General features: G+C 43.5%; 1 long non-coding RNA gene across 1 annotated transcript; it reads left to right on the forward strand.

The window, feature by feature from the left end:
• Positions 1-358: 358 nt before the first annotated feature.
• LOC140691558 (uncharacterized) lies at positions 359-14616 on the forward strand. Its single transcript, XR_012067289.1, has 3 exons — positions 359-739; positions 13333-13468; positions 14283-14616. It is a non-coding gene; the product is annotated as an uncharacterized lncRNA (long non-coding RNA).
• Positions 14617-15098: the final 482 nt, after the last annotated feature.

Here is a 15098-nt window from a genome sequence, read left to right on the forward strand (position 1 = left end):
ATATGTGGGGCCAACTGTCTACATTGTTTATAGTACAGATGCATTTTGGATTTAAGAGACATTTGGTTTACTGTCATGGTCAGTAGTAGGGATTTGAATGAGAAAAATGTGAATTGTTGTCAACCAGGTGGCAGAGCAAGTTCTGGGTTCTTTCTCTAGGTCCACCACTGACTGACTTTTTTTTTTTTTTTTGCACCATTTACATTTTCCAAGATATCAAGTTTTTTAATACCCTCCTTTTGCTCACATTTCTCATTTGCACAAATTCAAATGTGGTAGAATAGTTATAAAGATAGGAATTGATTTTAAGAGGTCACTATTCTAATAAAGAACAGATTTATAGAACTGGAGACTTACTAAAACTTAATTGTAAATGAACAGAAGACACTCAGATACATGATGCCTGAACAAGAAATCGGAGTTTTAGTTTTATTATTCAGAACAACACTAGGTTGTGCTGCAGCGACAAGTAACCTTAAAACCTCCCTGACCTCGTCCTAGCTAATGCAGCCCATCCTTTGAAGGGTGACAGGACTTCTGCTCCCCAGACCATCAGAGACTCAGGCTGACACTGGCTCCACTCTCTTGTGACACTGCCACCTCAGCACATGGCTTCAAGGGCACCACAGCAAAGGCACAGTGTGGAGGGATGCGACTAAATCCGGCTCACAACCCAGTGGCCAGAACTGGTCATACGGCCCCGACCTAACAGCAAGGGGCTGGGAAGGAGACGTACCAGGTAACGGTGATCCTCATCTCTACTACGCTGTGCTCTTCGGGTCTGTGTACGTTGAGTCCGTGTTACCATCAATTTAGAAACATGATTAATAGAATTTTTAATTTGAAAGGCACGATGGCGGGGAGGGTATAGCTCAAGTGGCAGAGCGTGTGCTTAGCATACATAAAGTCCTGGGTTCAATCCTCAGCACCTCCTCTAAAAATAAATAAGTAAACCTAATTACCCCCTCCCCAAATTTCTCTAAAAATTTTTTTTAAACAGAGACGTAGGAAGGGAGTTTCTGTGTCACCTGGGGCAGAGTTGAGCTGTGATATGAGAATCCTCACACATTATGGAAGTTTTCACGGTTTAATAATTTGCAGAATCATTAGGGAGCTCAGTAAAGCAGAGATTCCTCATCCCTACCCCTAGGGATTTTTTAATCAGTAGACCTGAAGCACTGTCTAGGAATCTGGATTTTAAAATGGGCGCCTCTGAGGGGTTTGGTCCAGTGGTCTTCACAGTTTGATAAACACAAGAGTGTCGGTTTCTGCCCTCCAACAGTAATACACCAGGGCTTCTGCATGTGTGAGGGTGTGCGAGAGATTTTATTTTGAGGAGTAGAGTACTAAGGAGCAGATGGCTATTACTTCTATCTCACTGGTCTTCACAAGACAAAAGCCTTGGTAGAAATGGAACCCAGACTTCAGAAGTGTGTGGAGAAAAACATCTGAAAATGAAAAGAGAGTATGCAGAAGTATATTGTGAGAGGCTGTGGAGGATGCATGGACCGTGAGAGGGTGTACATTTTGGGAAGAGAGGGGACGAGGGTAATGTACATCCCTAGTGGACCAATCATGTTGCTGGCTGGAGGGATTAGCGTATCTGGGCCAACATATGGTCTGGCGGAAAGAGAAGGTGCTGAGATTGTTGCACAATATGGCAAAGAGTGTTCATGATGGTTTTATTTAGAACCACTAAACTGCAAAACCAAGACAATGCTGAGCAGGGGCAAAACAGCTGAACTCCTTAGCAGTATTGAAAAATGTGATGATTTACTAAAGAAATCACCAGAGATATGCATACATATTATGTGCAGTTTTGGCAGCAATTTTATAATGATGAAAAGTTGGAAATCACCTTAATGTTTGCCAGTTGGAAACTGGTTAAGGACATTTGGCTTCATCCATGGCACTGGGATGCTATATAACCGTGAAATGTTTCTCGGGCATCCAGATAAAAGACAGGGATGTATTAGCAGGTTTACAAAAATCTGCTTCCAGTAATGGAATGAATAAAACAAGATCCACCAAACAAAACACCATCCAACAACGAATCTAGGAAAATTTCCCAACCTCATACCACAGACTTCAGGAAATAGAAATCTAAATACAAAACATCTGATACATCCAAAACACAAAACAATTGAGCCTAAATGGATACAAAATTCTGGGAATCAACCCACAACGCCCTTTTTGGAGTGAACTGCACGACGTGGTGAGAAGAGGCAGAAATTCTGAAAAATCCCACTAAAAATTCCTCTCACTTCAGAGGGACAGGAAATGGGGGCCTGAGTTGGCAGGAAAAAAGATCTGGAATGTTCCACCCGGGGCCCTTTTTCCTCACAGAAAGCCAAACATCAGTCAAAGGTCTTGGTGGTGGGAGAGAGGCCAGAAATGAGCAGCTAGCAGCAGTTTCCTCTGAGGAGCCAGCAGCTGTGAAGAGCAGGCTGGGTGGGGGACAGTGCCCGAGGCCACACCAGGCAAGGTGGTCACAAGGCTCTGCTGGGCTCTGCCTCCAGCTTCGAACAGCCAGAGAGGGGAGATAAACCCAAACCTCCAGACCCACCACCATCCATGGGACAGGGTGGGCTCTCTATTCACTGGATAGAACCTCTAGAAAAGGGTTTCAATCAAATTAAAAGTAAAATGAATGTGAAAATTGTTCCCAGCTTTGATGGCTCATAGAACTGCTCCCCTCCCAACTCTTCTCAGGCAGCTTTGGGATCCACAGACTCATATGATGCTAATACGTGCCCCACCTCCCTCACGCTCTGCAGGGAGGATGCAGGTTGTGTTCAGGCAAACAGGGAGATGAGCAAAAAGACTAGGTGGGTATTATTTGGGGGTGAATAGCAGTCCAAGTAGAATGGCCGCTAGTTCAAAATGACGAAGTAAGAAACCCAGTTTGGGGTCTGTGTGATAATTCTGCCCCTCCACCAAAAAAAAAAAAAAAAAAGGAAGAGGAGGAAAGGAGTGTTACCAAGTCCAAGTGCACGCTGCTCACCAGAAGACAGGACAATAAACGGAGAGATGAGTTATTGGGGCAAGGGGTAGCAATTTTATTCAGAAAGCCAGCAGAGCAAGAAGGTGGTAGGCTAGTGTCCCAGAGAACCATCTTAGGCGTCTTTTATACTAAAAGGGGAGGGGCTGTGGCTGTTGCAAACTTCTTGGTGTCAGAATCCTTTGTTCTTGCAGCTATCCACATAGATCTGGTCACAACGTTGCTATAATCCTCCAACAAGACAATTGTTTTTTGGTTCTGCAACTTTTTAACTCTCTGTGAATGGAAAAGTGTTTTACTTTTAAAAGTCAGAGCCTTGAGAATGTCTCTCCTGTGTATTTCAGGCTATAGGCAATATTCTTTTACAAAAGTGCAGAGCCAGCATGACTGAGCACAGGCAACAGAGCACGAAGGTTAGGAACAGATTCAATATGGAGTCAGGCTTGTTCTTTGTTACAGGAGGTCAAAATGCCTAAGATAAAGAAAAGGCTCACTTTGGAAGAAAATTTCAGAAAACTGCTTCTATGCTTAAGTAAGTTAAAAACAGACATTTGATCAAAATAACAGAATGGTAAGGACTGCAGACCTCGCAGAAATCCAGGACTTCACAGTGTATGCAGTGGCTGGAAGACTCCTCATTGCCTCCCTCTGGGGAGAGGCTAAGTGCGCTTTATGAAGCTGTGAATATTGTTTGAAATCAACAGATAGGAAAGACTATAGGCACTTGGATCGCCAGGGAAGTGTGAACACTGCCGACCGCTTAGGTAACCATGCATCCTTCTTCCCTCTTTCCTGATGGAATTCCCACTGGTTTAGGTGTCCACCCTTCTCCACATAGCCATGCATTCAGAACAAACTGACCCCATCTCCAGGCTCTGTGTACCCACCAGTCCCAGCTCGTCAGTGAATAAGATTGCTCTGGTGACTTATTGGTCAGGGAGAACATATGGCACAGGTCGATGTAATTAAATTGAAAGAACAAGCTTATATTCCATGGCAGGGGGACATAAAGAAGGGACCACATAGCCTTGGTTGCCACTGGCAGCCGTCTAGTGACTATGAGGAGAACAAGCTTGTAGATGAAGCCAGTAAACAGCAGAGGAGAGGTGACAAACAGAAAGCCTCTGGTGTCTTGTCTTTTTTTTTTTTTAAATTGAAATGTGTTAATTTTTGGTGTACAGCATAGTGATTCAGTTGTACGTATATATTCCTTTTCATATTTTTTCATTATGGGCTATGACAAGGTATTGAATATAGTTCCCTGTGCTATATAGTAGGACCTTGTTTATCTGTTCTATATATATATAGTAATTAGTATCCCCAACTCCCAGTGTATCCCTCCATGGCCCTTTCCCACTCTGGTAACCATAGTTTGTTTCTATGTCTGCAAATCTGTTTCTGTTCTGTAAATATGTTCGTTTGTGGCATTTGTATAGATTTTACATGTAAGTGATATCATATAGTATTTTTCTTTCTCTTTCTGGCTTCACTTAGTATGACAATCTCCAGGTCCATCTAAGTTGCTGCAACTGGCATTATTTTATTCTTTATTGTCACTGAGTAGTATTCCATTGTATAAATAGACCACAACTTCTTTATCCAGTCATCTGTTGATGGACATTTAGGTTGTTTCCATGTCATGGCTATTATAAATAGTGCTGCTATGAATGTTTGGGTGCGTGTATTTTTTTCAAATTAGATTTTCCTCTGGATATATGCCCAGGGATGGGATTGCTGGATCATATGGTAAGTCTACTTTTAGTTTTTTGAGGAATCTCTGTATTGTTTTCCATAATGGTTGCACCAAACTACATTCCCACCAACAGTGTAGGAGGGTTCCCTTTTCTCTACACCCTCTCCAAAATTTGTCATTTGTGCACTTTTTAGTGATGGCCATTCTGACTGGTATGAGGTGATAGATACCTCAGTGTAGTTTTGATTTGATCTCTGATAATTAACGATATTGAACATTTTTTCATTTGCCTATTGGCCACTTGTATGTCTTCACTGGAGAAATGTTTGTTTAGGTCTTCTCCCCATTTTTGGATTGGGTTTGTTTTGTTTTGTTTTGTTTTGTTTTGTTTTGTTGTTGTTATTGAGTTGTATGATCTGTTTTATATTCTGGAAATTAAACCCTTGTCAATCATATCATTTGCAAATATTTTCTCCAATTCTGTAGGTTGTCTTCTCGTTTTGTTTATAGTTTCCTTTGCTGTGCAAAAGCTTATAAGTTTAATTAGATCTTGTATGTTTATTTTGGCTTTTATATCTATTGCCTGGGTAGACTGCCCTAAGAGAACATTGCTAAGATTTATGTCAGAAAATGTTTTGCCTATGTTTCCTTCTAAGAGGTTTATAGTGTCTTGTCTTATGTTTAAATCTTCAAGCCATTTTGAGGTTATTTTTGTGTATGGTATGAGGGAGTGTTCTAACTTCAATGATTTACATGTGACTCTAGTGTCTTCATGACACTGCTGAGCCCATCCTACCTCTGAACTTTCTGTTCTTTGGGTGTTTATGCCAATTTCCTTTTTTTTCTATATGCTTCCATATTGCTTGTATTTCTTTTACATTTAGTGGTTATTCTTTTCATAATTCAGAAAAAAAAACTTTATATTTTGACAAGCTAATACAGATGGAAACAAAGATACTGAAAACTATTTAAGATGTAGTATTAAATTTAAAAACTGTTACAAAGTTTTTGATTGAGACGATCTGATTTTATTTAAAAGGTGTACATAATGTTATGTATGCACAGAAAATACCTGAAGGAATGCTTGATAAGGACATTATAATTATTTTTGATTGATTGGATTACGTGTTTTTTCTTTTTGTCACAATTTTTTTTTACCCTATAAAGATCATAGAATGATTTACATAAAGATTTAAAAGACACAAATTTAAATAAAAATTGAAGCACTTTGATTTGTTCAACAAATACTTTCAGTTTTTTTTCCTCTCAGATTTGAGTTGATAATATTTTGCAACTGTAAAAGTGAAAGAAGAAGAAAAAAAGAAAAAAACTAGAGGCAACTCCTCTTCTCCCAATTCCAATATTAAATACAGACTACACCATTTTGTTGGATTCAGGTAAAACTGGCCTCCCCTAAACCCTGCGACTCTTCCAATTACAACCCTGAAAGGTTTCCTCTTTCTTCTCATGGGGGTGAACCTTCTCAACACTGATGGTTTTGGGGTCTTAGCTGATACCAGTTTGCTCCTGCGGGGTTTTACTTCAGATCTACAGCAAATCCAGTGCCGGGTCATATTATGATCAGTAATCAATGCAAAAGATGGCTTTCCATGCCCTGCAAATGAATGCTTGATCCAAAAATCGCAATGGGAAATATGTCTTCAGCGTCTTCCCCTCTCCACTTTAGTGTTCCTCCTCATTTTTTTCTTATTCTCATTCTTAATATATGCTGTATGGCAGATGAAACCATGGATAGTCACTGGTTAAATCCATTTCACCTGTAACCAAATCAAAGTCATTTTAATTGTTACTGCAAAAGACTTGCATGTCCTTCAAGCAGGACATAGCTTAAACAGTAAGATGTTTGCTCGAGTTGTTTTCTAGGAACTTGGTATCAGCTGTGTCTGGTGTGAGCTGAGCCTGTTAAGACTGGATAGGACCACTGATCCTTCAAGTGGGCATGCGTGGGTTTCCACTGGACGACCTTTTAAAAGTTCAGAGGCCAGTGGCTGAGTTATGCCTGAGCAGAATGTGGATTATCACACCTATTTCCAATCCCGTTGCCTTCAGCGAGGTGGCTCCAAGATTCATCTGTCTTGTGACTAATCTCTTTGCTGCAAACCTCCATGTCTCAGCGTCTGGGTATTCTGATCTGGTAACACAAGTATTTGATATACATTAAATATTCTAATCCAATAACACAGGTATTTGATATACATTAAATCATTTAATTCTCACAAGAAAAGCATGGTATCACTAAGACAGTTTTACAGGTAAGTTTTTTTTTTGGCAGGTTAGGGGGAGGTAATTAGGTTTACTTACTTATTTATTTTTTGATGGAGGTGCTGGGGATTGAACCCAGGACTTCGTGCATGCTAGGCATGCACTCTACCACTGAGCTATACCCTCCCCACTACAGTTAAGTCTTGAAGCAGCGTTTCTCATCCTTGGCATTATTAGTATTCGGCACCAGATAATTCTTGTTCTGGGCTGTCCTGTGCACTGTAGGCTGGTGAGCAGCAGCCCTGGCCTTAACCCACTGGATGTCGGTAGCATCCCACTCTCCTCCCACAGGGTTGGGACAATCAGAAATATCTCCAGACATTGCCAAATACTCCCTAGGGGGCAAAATTACCCTCAGCTGAGAAATACTGTCTTGGAGATTAACTTACTTCTGTCTTAGAGGAAGAGTCAGACTTTAAATCCAGGTCTGAATCGAAACTTATGCTTTTAGTCATTATATGCTGCATTGTTTTCCCACCTGCACCTCTGGCATTCCTCCTCCCTGCCCCTGCCTGCTCTATACTCTTCTCCCTGCCATAACCTCAGGCTGGAACTTTCTTCTTGTCCTCATCTGGCTCTGGCAGTTCTGATCATTAATCAAGAGATAGTTGGACAGAGTTGTCCTAAAGCAGCCCCACCTCCAAAACTTAAGTTTCATACATCAACCTCTGATCATAGCCTCATGTTCGCCGCTTTATTGCTCCAGTCCAGGCTCTGTAGGGTCAGGACTTCATCTGCTTGTATGCTGTGGTTTGCCTGGTGCCTTCAGTATAGAAAGGAGATGCCCATATTTGGTTTTGTTTGTTTGTTTGTTTGTTGTTTTGGCTTGTTTTTTGGTGGGGGGAGGTAATTAGGTTTATTTATTTTTAGAGGAGGTACTGAGGATTGAACCCAGGACCTTGTGCATGCTAAGCATACGCTCTACCGCATGAGCTACACCCTCCCCCCGAGATGCCCATTATTTGTTGACTCTCATTAAATTGAATCCCATTGTGTTTCTTCTTTCTTATAGAAAAGATTTTTTTAACCCTTCTTTTTTACCCCTTGTTCAGTGGACAGTTATTTACCAAATAATTACCACATGCCACCTCGTCCCTACTCTCTGAGGATGGAGGTGATTCTTTACACTTTAATGGGGGCTGGTGGTGGAAAATGGGCAGTTACTACAATAGTATAGTGCTCTATATAGGAAGAAGCTTTTTTCTTTTTCTCTTCAGACTAGATTCCAGGTGAATCATCTTCTTCCATGGGTTCTGGACCCCCACCGCTCCTATCAGTAAGACACACACATGTTTTGCACTGGTTCTACCAAAGTGGAGAAATGAAATCTCCAGCTTGAGTCAGACTGTCCGCTCTTATTCTGAATCCTGAACTCTCTCGTTGACCCCACCTTCCAACTGACCAGAAACTGTCTTCCCTTCTCACTCACGTGCTTACCTGTACCTGCACTCACCTGGCTTCCTTCCCACCTCCTTTAGAAGCCAAGATTTCTCCCTGTCCATCTCATCTAGACCTTGCCCATGGAACCTTCTTCCTCCCTCTGTGTTGTCACCTTCTCCACTGCAGATAAATGGACCACATCTCTCCTGTCATAGAACAAAATCTGTCCCCAATGCCTTGTTTCTCTCCAGCTGCCATGTCATCATTTTTCCTTTTCCGCTGCCAGTTCTTTGAAAACGCCATGTTCATTTACTGCCTACATCACCTCCCATCACCCCAACCAGACTCGGGGCCACATCAGACTCCCAGCTGCCCTTGTTAATGCCAACATCTAAGAACCTCCTAGGGGAAAGTCAAGGTTCCATTCTTCTGCACTTGATCTCTCCACGCCATTGGCCTTTGACGAAAGTAACACTCCCCCTTTTCTAGTAAAGGAACTCTACAGCTTCTTCACTTTCGAGATTCTTAAAAAATCACAGCCATTCTGCACAGAACAAATTGAACAATATGCCAATTTGTGAAGAGAAAGTGAGCGCTCTCGCCCTCCAGGTTTCAGTCTTCCCCTGTGAGGAAGCTTCTACATTATCATTTCCGCCACATGAATACACACACTGGGGAGGTTCATCCTCTTCCTCCCCTGATCTCCATTCCCCTTCTTCCTCCCTCCCTTCCTTTGGTATCTTCCTCTCACCTAATGTAACTTTCTTATTCACAGGAGTTGTTAGCAGAGAAGGCATTCTCCCCGCTCTGGGTGGTCCAGTCCCGGTGAGGGGGGTGGACCTTCTCTCCTCTCTCCCCCTGCTCTTCTCTGCCCACGTGACCTGTCTGAGAAAATGAGGGGAGTTCAGATGGTCCCTGATCACCTCGTCCCTTCCCTCCTGTGGCAGCGCTGCTGTGACAGGTCCGCGTGGTGTGGGAGTCTCACGTCGGTGTTAGGAGGACATTTCACTCTCACGCAGACCATGCCTTCTCCGTAAGCCACTACTCCATCCTAAAGGTGGTTTTTGGCTCCAGTCTGCCCTGCTCTTTGTAGTATATCTTAATTTGTTCAGAATTCAGATCAGAAAGGGGGTGAGGTGACATTTATTCAGGCACATGTCAAGGAAAAATTAATAAATCTATGAAAGAAATGGAAATTTTTACTTGAGCCAAATTTGAGGACTGTAACCTGGGAACAACCCCCTAGAAACCTGCGAAAACTGTTCTGCCCATTCAAAGTCAAAACACAGTTACGTAAATTTTTTGAGACACAGGGCTGTACATTAGATGGCACTTTATTGACAGTTTACGTGATCCAGATCTGTAAGCACGAAGTGATGGTCATCGTGACCCCTAACAAGGTGGAGAAGGAATGTTATCTTTAAGGATTTGTCTGGCTGATGCTGGGAGAACATCACTCTTAATGGCTGAGAAGGTCTTTCTGCTGAGAAGGAGGTGTGGTCGATGCAGAATGCAGACACACAGTGCGTGGTACCAGGGAGAATGCGGGGAGAGAGGAGGCCAGAAGGCAGAGGAAAATTGTTTTATGTTTAGGTTTTTCTTGTCTTGCCCTAAAATGTGAAATTTATACACATCTGAACATTTAATGACTTGTCCTTTTTTTTAATCAATGAGGGGAGCCCTTTGCATACTAAAACAGTAGTTATTATACCTGTCCATGTACCTCATGGTGTATTGTCTTATGACTTTGTTAATGGTTTTTCTCGCTTTAGGTAAGTGTCTGATTGCTGTGTCATCAAATACGTCGGTCTCTTCTTTTTTGGCCTCTCCCACACAAAGCTTCTGTCTTCTCCTAAATTTTCCCGTAGTGTTTCCATGCTTATATGTTGACCTTTAATACATCTGAAACTTATTTTTGCACATAGTTTGAAGCAGGGGGTTCCAATTTTTTAGTTTTTTCAAGTGATTAGACAATTATGCCAGCACTGTTTAACAACCAACCTTTTCCTATCAAAGATCTTTTTCTAATACTCAAGAGGAGCCTCAAATTTGACATACTCAACTCTTAACTGTTCCCTTTTCTGCAATCTTCAGTTAATCAGAGGTACCTCCACCTCAGTGTTTGACTTTCATATTTGCCATTGTCACCTGACTACTAGCAATTTCTCAAGTAGCCATAACTTTTACAAACTTACAGCAGTGTTTATTATAGAAAAACTAGAAAATACGAATCAGCAAGAGGAAGAAACTGAATTGATTCATTATCCTTGCACTCGGAGATGACCTGGTGGTCTATATCAGTCTAGATACTTTCCCCTGTTTTCCCCAGTGGTTGTCAAAGAAGGATGGCTGTGTGCTTGTTACCTTCCTTTCACTCCTTCAAATCCACCCTCTACCCCTTGGTTCTCAGCTCTCTGCCCCAGGAGCCTCCCTGTATGAACTACATCAGGTTCCTTTGTTCTCTGGGGCTTCCTACTGGATCTGGCCAAGGGGGACCTCCAGCACATGACTGGAGGGAAGGTGGAGAATTGAATTCCTAACTCCTCAGATGGGCTGCATCCTAAGCGCTCCCCCAGGAAACCTCACTATGTAACTCTCCTGGGTTCTCATAGCTCCCTCTCCCTCATCCCTTTGGGTTTTGGGTGGTAACATTACTCCCCTAAGTGGTTCTCCTGAACCCTACCCATACTTTTATAATTGTCCCTTAATTAAACTCTCCTCAAATTATCCTAATTTGTACCATCTGTTTCCTGGCTGCTACAAGGGGACAATTTTTAAAAATAGATAACACAAGGAATACTTGAATATATTCTTGCTGTTTAAAAAAACTTTTTTGAACAGTACCTATAAAGTGAAAATGTCCACCTTAACTTTCAGTCTCCTAATGGGAGTCCTTGCCTCAGAGGTAACTGTTGTTTTCAATTTGGCAAATATCTTTCCAGATCTTTATTGCCAGCTATGTACAAACAGAGGTTCTTTTTCCTTCTTCCTTTTTTTTTTTTTCCTGGCAGGGGACAGGTAATTAGGTTTATTTGTTTATTGACTATTTTTAGAGGAGGTAGTGGGGATTGAACCCAGGACCTCAGGCATGCTAAGCATGCACTCTACCACTTGAGCTATACCCTCTCCCCTTAAATAGAGATTCTTATGTATAGATTTGGGGAGCGTGTGTAAACGTGTGTTTCCATATGTGATACCATAGTCTATATGTTGGTCCATGCTTTGCTTTGTAAAACTGATGAGGATTTTTCCACTTCAGAACAATATAAAACCTAACGCATTTTAAAGGGGGGGAGGGTATGTCTATACAGTGGGATGCCCTGGAAGACTAGGCACAAGGCAGTCTTTGAAAAATGAGGGACTTTTAGTTAAAAGTTGCAAGAACCCAAAACTGATTCGGCTCTTCTGTTTCATCGTGAAGTGCATCTCTGGTCAGCATCTCGGATGTTCAAGATTATGTCCCAGCATTCATAACCACTGCACTTCTAAATCAGGTCCCCCCACTGCCTGGCACTCAAAGCGAAGTCTCAGTCATAGGAGGGGATCCCCATCCAGCACGTGTGTGGCTTTGAGGGGGTCCCCTCCCCCACCCCAGCACTGCTCATAGTAGAAGACAGGGGGGTGCTGGTCCTCTGCCCTTGTGGGCCCCCTGCAGGGCGCTCATCTTCTGCATGTGTCTGCCCTGTGGCCTCTCCAGGCCTGGCTCTTTCTCAACTGCTACTGACTTCTTGGGGCAAAGAAAACACTTGGCTGTGCTTCCTTGACAGGTAGGCGTGTGGGGAATTGCATTAGGCTTATCCCACCCCTTTGTAAGTCGTACTTTGCAGACATCCCGCTGAATCACGCCAGCTGGGGAGCCCTGGGAGCTCTCCTCTGATTCCCCAACATATCCATGGTCTCTCCACTTGGTCTTGGGCTAGAAGTGGGGAGAGGGACCCTACGCAGAGTGAACATATGTCCTTCTGTGCCCGTTTGCCTGGAACAGTCCTGGTTTGTGCCTGTGGCCCCAGCCTAGTAATTCCTAGCACTTTGTCTTTCTAAAGTGTCCCAGTTTGGGTGTTAACCGATATGGTTGGCCGCCCCCACCTCCAGAGTCTAATTTACCTGTTTCCTTTCTAGCTCTCCTTTTTCCTTCTAACTTAGAGATTCGGTATCTCAGTTCAGCTTGGAAAACCTGACTTTCACCATCACCCCCTATTCTATCCAACCTGGTGTTTTTGGCATAAACCCAATGCTGTGACTCTTTCAAGGCCAGGCTTTTGATTCTGAAAAGCTCAGATGTTTGAGCTTCCAAGACGTATTTCCTCTGCTTCTCTGATGTAATAACCCTTCCCTGGGATATAGAATGGATGTCTCCTGGTTGGCTTTGGTAAAGGGCATTGGGTAAAAACTAAATTGCCAGTAATGAGAAACACGTGGTACAGGAATCTGAAAACATAGCCTCCCCCTGAACTCATAAAGGAAGCTGACTTCTCTTAGAGGGGTTCTCTGCTATGCCTCTCCCCAGGCAGTAGACCTGGAGCTAAGCTGGACTCCCTGGGGAGGCAGTTCCACTGCAGGGACCTGGGTGGGTTGCTGGCCTGGGACCATCTAGGATGACCTCAGCCAACAGCTGGCCAGATGCCAGACCGTTAGAACCCGGCAAAGGCCCCGGAGAGAGGCACACCCTAGAAAGAGGAAGACTCGAAATTATGTGAGTTTACCTGGAATTAGTTGGAATGAAGTTTCTGCCACCCAGTGCAATGGGCACACAAAATAGAAACTCAGTAGACTTGGGGAAAAATAAAGCAAGTTACATTTTTTGCATATCTTAGCTATGGCCTGAGACTCAGCCCTGCTGCATGTTGGGGTTCATGTGGGGCTTATAATAGTCATAATGATGATAGGAATATTTATTGATGGCTTACTACGTACCAAGTTCTGTTCCAAGGGATTTACCTGTGATTTAATAGATCCAATTTGCCCTATTTTACAGCAGAAAATTGATGTGCAGAGAAAATTGAATGACTGTCCAAGGTCAAAGCACATATTGGCCCTACAGGCTGATGACAAACCCTAGAATGGAATTTGAGGCCAGTTACCCTAGGACATGAGGAAACTGGTGTGCGGAGGTGAGGTGAACTTCTCAGAAAATTGTCGGTTTAGAACTATTAGTGGGCTGGGGCGAAAATGCATGTTCTAAAAAAAATTCTAGAGTTTCCGAGTCTCTTCAAAATAGTTGGCAAAAAGAAACCTAGGGGTGGAAGGATGGGTAGAGCTCAGTGTAGAGTGCATGCTCAGCATGCACCAGGTCCTGGGTTCAATCCCCAGTACCTCCATTTTTTTTTTTTAAAGAGGATTTACAAATTAAAACTACAATCAGGTATCACCTCACACCGGTCACAATGGCCATCGTTAAAAAGTCCAGAAAGGATAAATGCTGGAGAGGTTGTGGAGAAAAGGGAACCCTCTTACACTGTTGTGTAGGAGAAAAAAAACAAGATACAAATGAACTTATTTACAAAACAGAGACAGACTCACAGACATAGAAAACAAACATGGTTACCAGGGGGCAAAGGGGCTGGGAGGGATAAACTGGGAGTTGGGGATTTGCAGGCATGAACTATTATATATAAAAGATAAACAACAAAGTCCTACTGTATAGTGCAGGGGACTATATTCAATATCTTATAATGGCCAATAATGAAAAAGAATATGACAAGAAATATATTTATTTATATACATATAAATGAATTGCTATGCTGTACCAGAAATTAACACAATACTGTAAATGGGCTATACTTCAATCAAAAATAAATAAATAAAGCAAAGCAACCCCCACCCCCACAAACACACACAAAAAGTTTTTGCTGGCATCAGAAGAAAAAAAGCATTTAAAGGCTCTTCTGTGAATTCTGAGGTGATCTGAACTTTGATATCTTGTAGCTCCTGGTTCCTCATCCGACCACCCAGGCGGAGGACCCTGGGCTGCCGGCAAACTGGTATCCCCTTAACTGGCCTGCCATGAATTAATTCCTGAAGCCACTGCAGACAAGCTGTGCTCTGAAGGAGGATCCCAGTTCCCAACGCCAGAGGGAGAGAGCATTCCCCACCCCAAAGGGGAGGAGGTTTCCCTTTTTGTGTTGAGACAACCCCTAAAAGTTTCCGGAAGAACCAATGCCTTCTCCGCTTCTCCTGATTTTGTTTAGTGGCAAACGGAACACGGGGTGGTGGACTGTCACGTAGTATCCAAGGTGGGTATGAGGATGTCTGCAAACTGGAAGGGACCCCGAGAAGGGTGGGGGCCCAGGGGCAGCCTGCCCACTTTCCCTGCCGCACCTGCCAGCGGAGGCCCAGAGGGAACTGGGGAGGGGAGGTGGCACGGCTGGGCTCCGGGCTGAGGAAGCCACTTGCAGCAAATGCTCCCCTTGAGGAAAGGCAGTCACTCCAAACTCGCTCATGATCACTGCCAAGTAAGTGAGGAGATTGAGGAGGGAGGCAGCAGCCTTGAGAGCCCCCATGAAGGGTGGCTTGGGAGCGGTGAAGGGAAGATGCCCTGGATGGTCCCTGGGGCCGTCTCAGTGTCCCCGCGAGGACAGGTACAGCCGAGCTCCTCCGTGAGGCTGAGAGCAGTGTGCGTGCAGCAGAAGAGCAGAGGCCCGCGAGAGGGCTCTGTATTCCAGCCAGGACACCCCGAGGACTGAGGATGCCCCAGCACAGAGGCCTCTGGGATCAGGCTTCTCCTACCGCAGATTCCAAGCC

The sequence above is a fragment of the Vicugna pacos genome, chromosome 35, assembly GCF_048564905.1.
Source record: "Vicugna pacos chromosome 35, VicPac4, whole genome shotgun sequence".
Classification (NCBI taxonomy): domain Eukaryota; kingdom Metazoa; phylum Chordata; class Mammalia; order Artiodactyla; family Camelidae; genus Vicugna; species Vicugna pacos.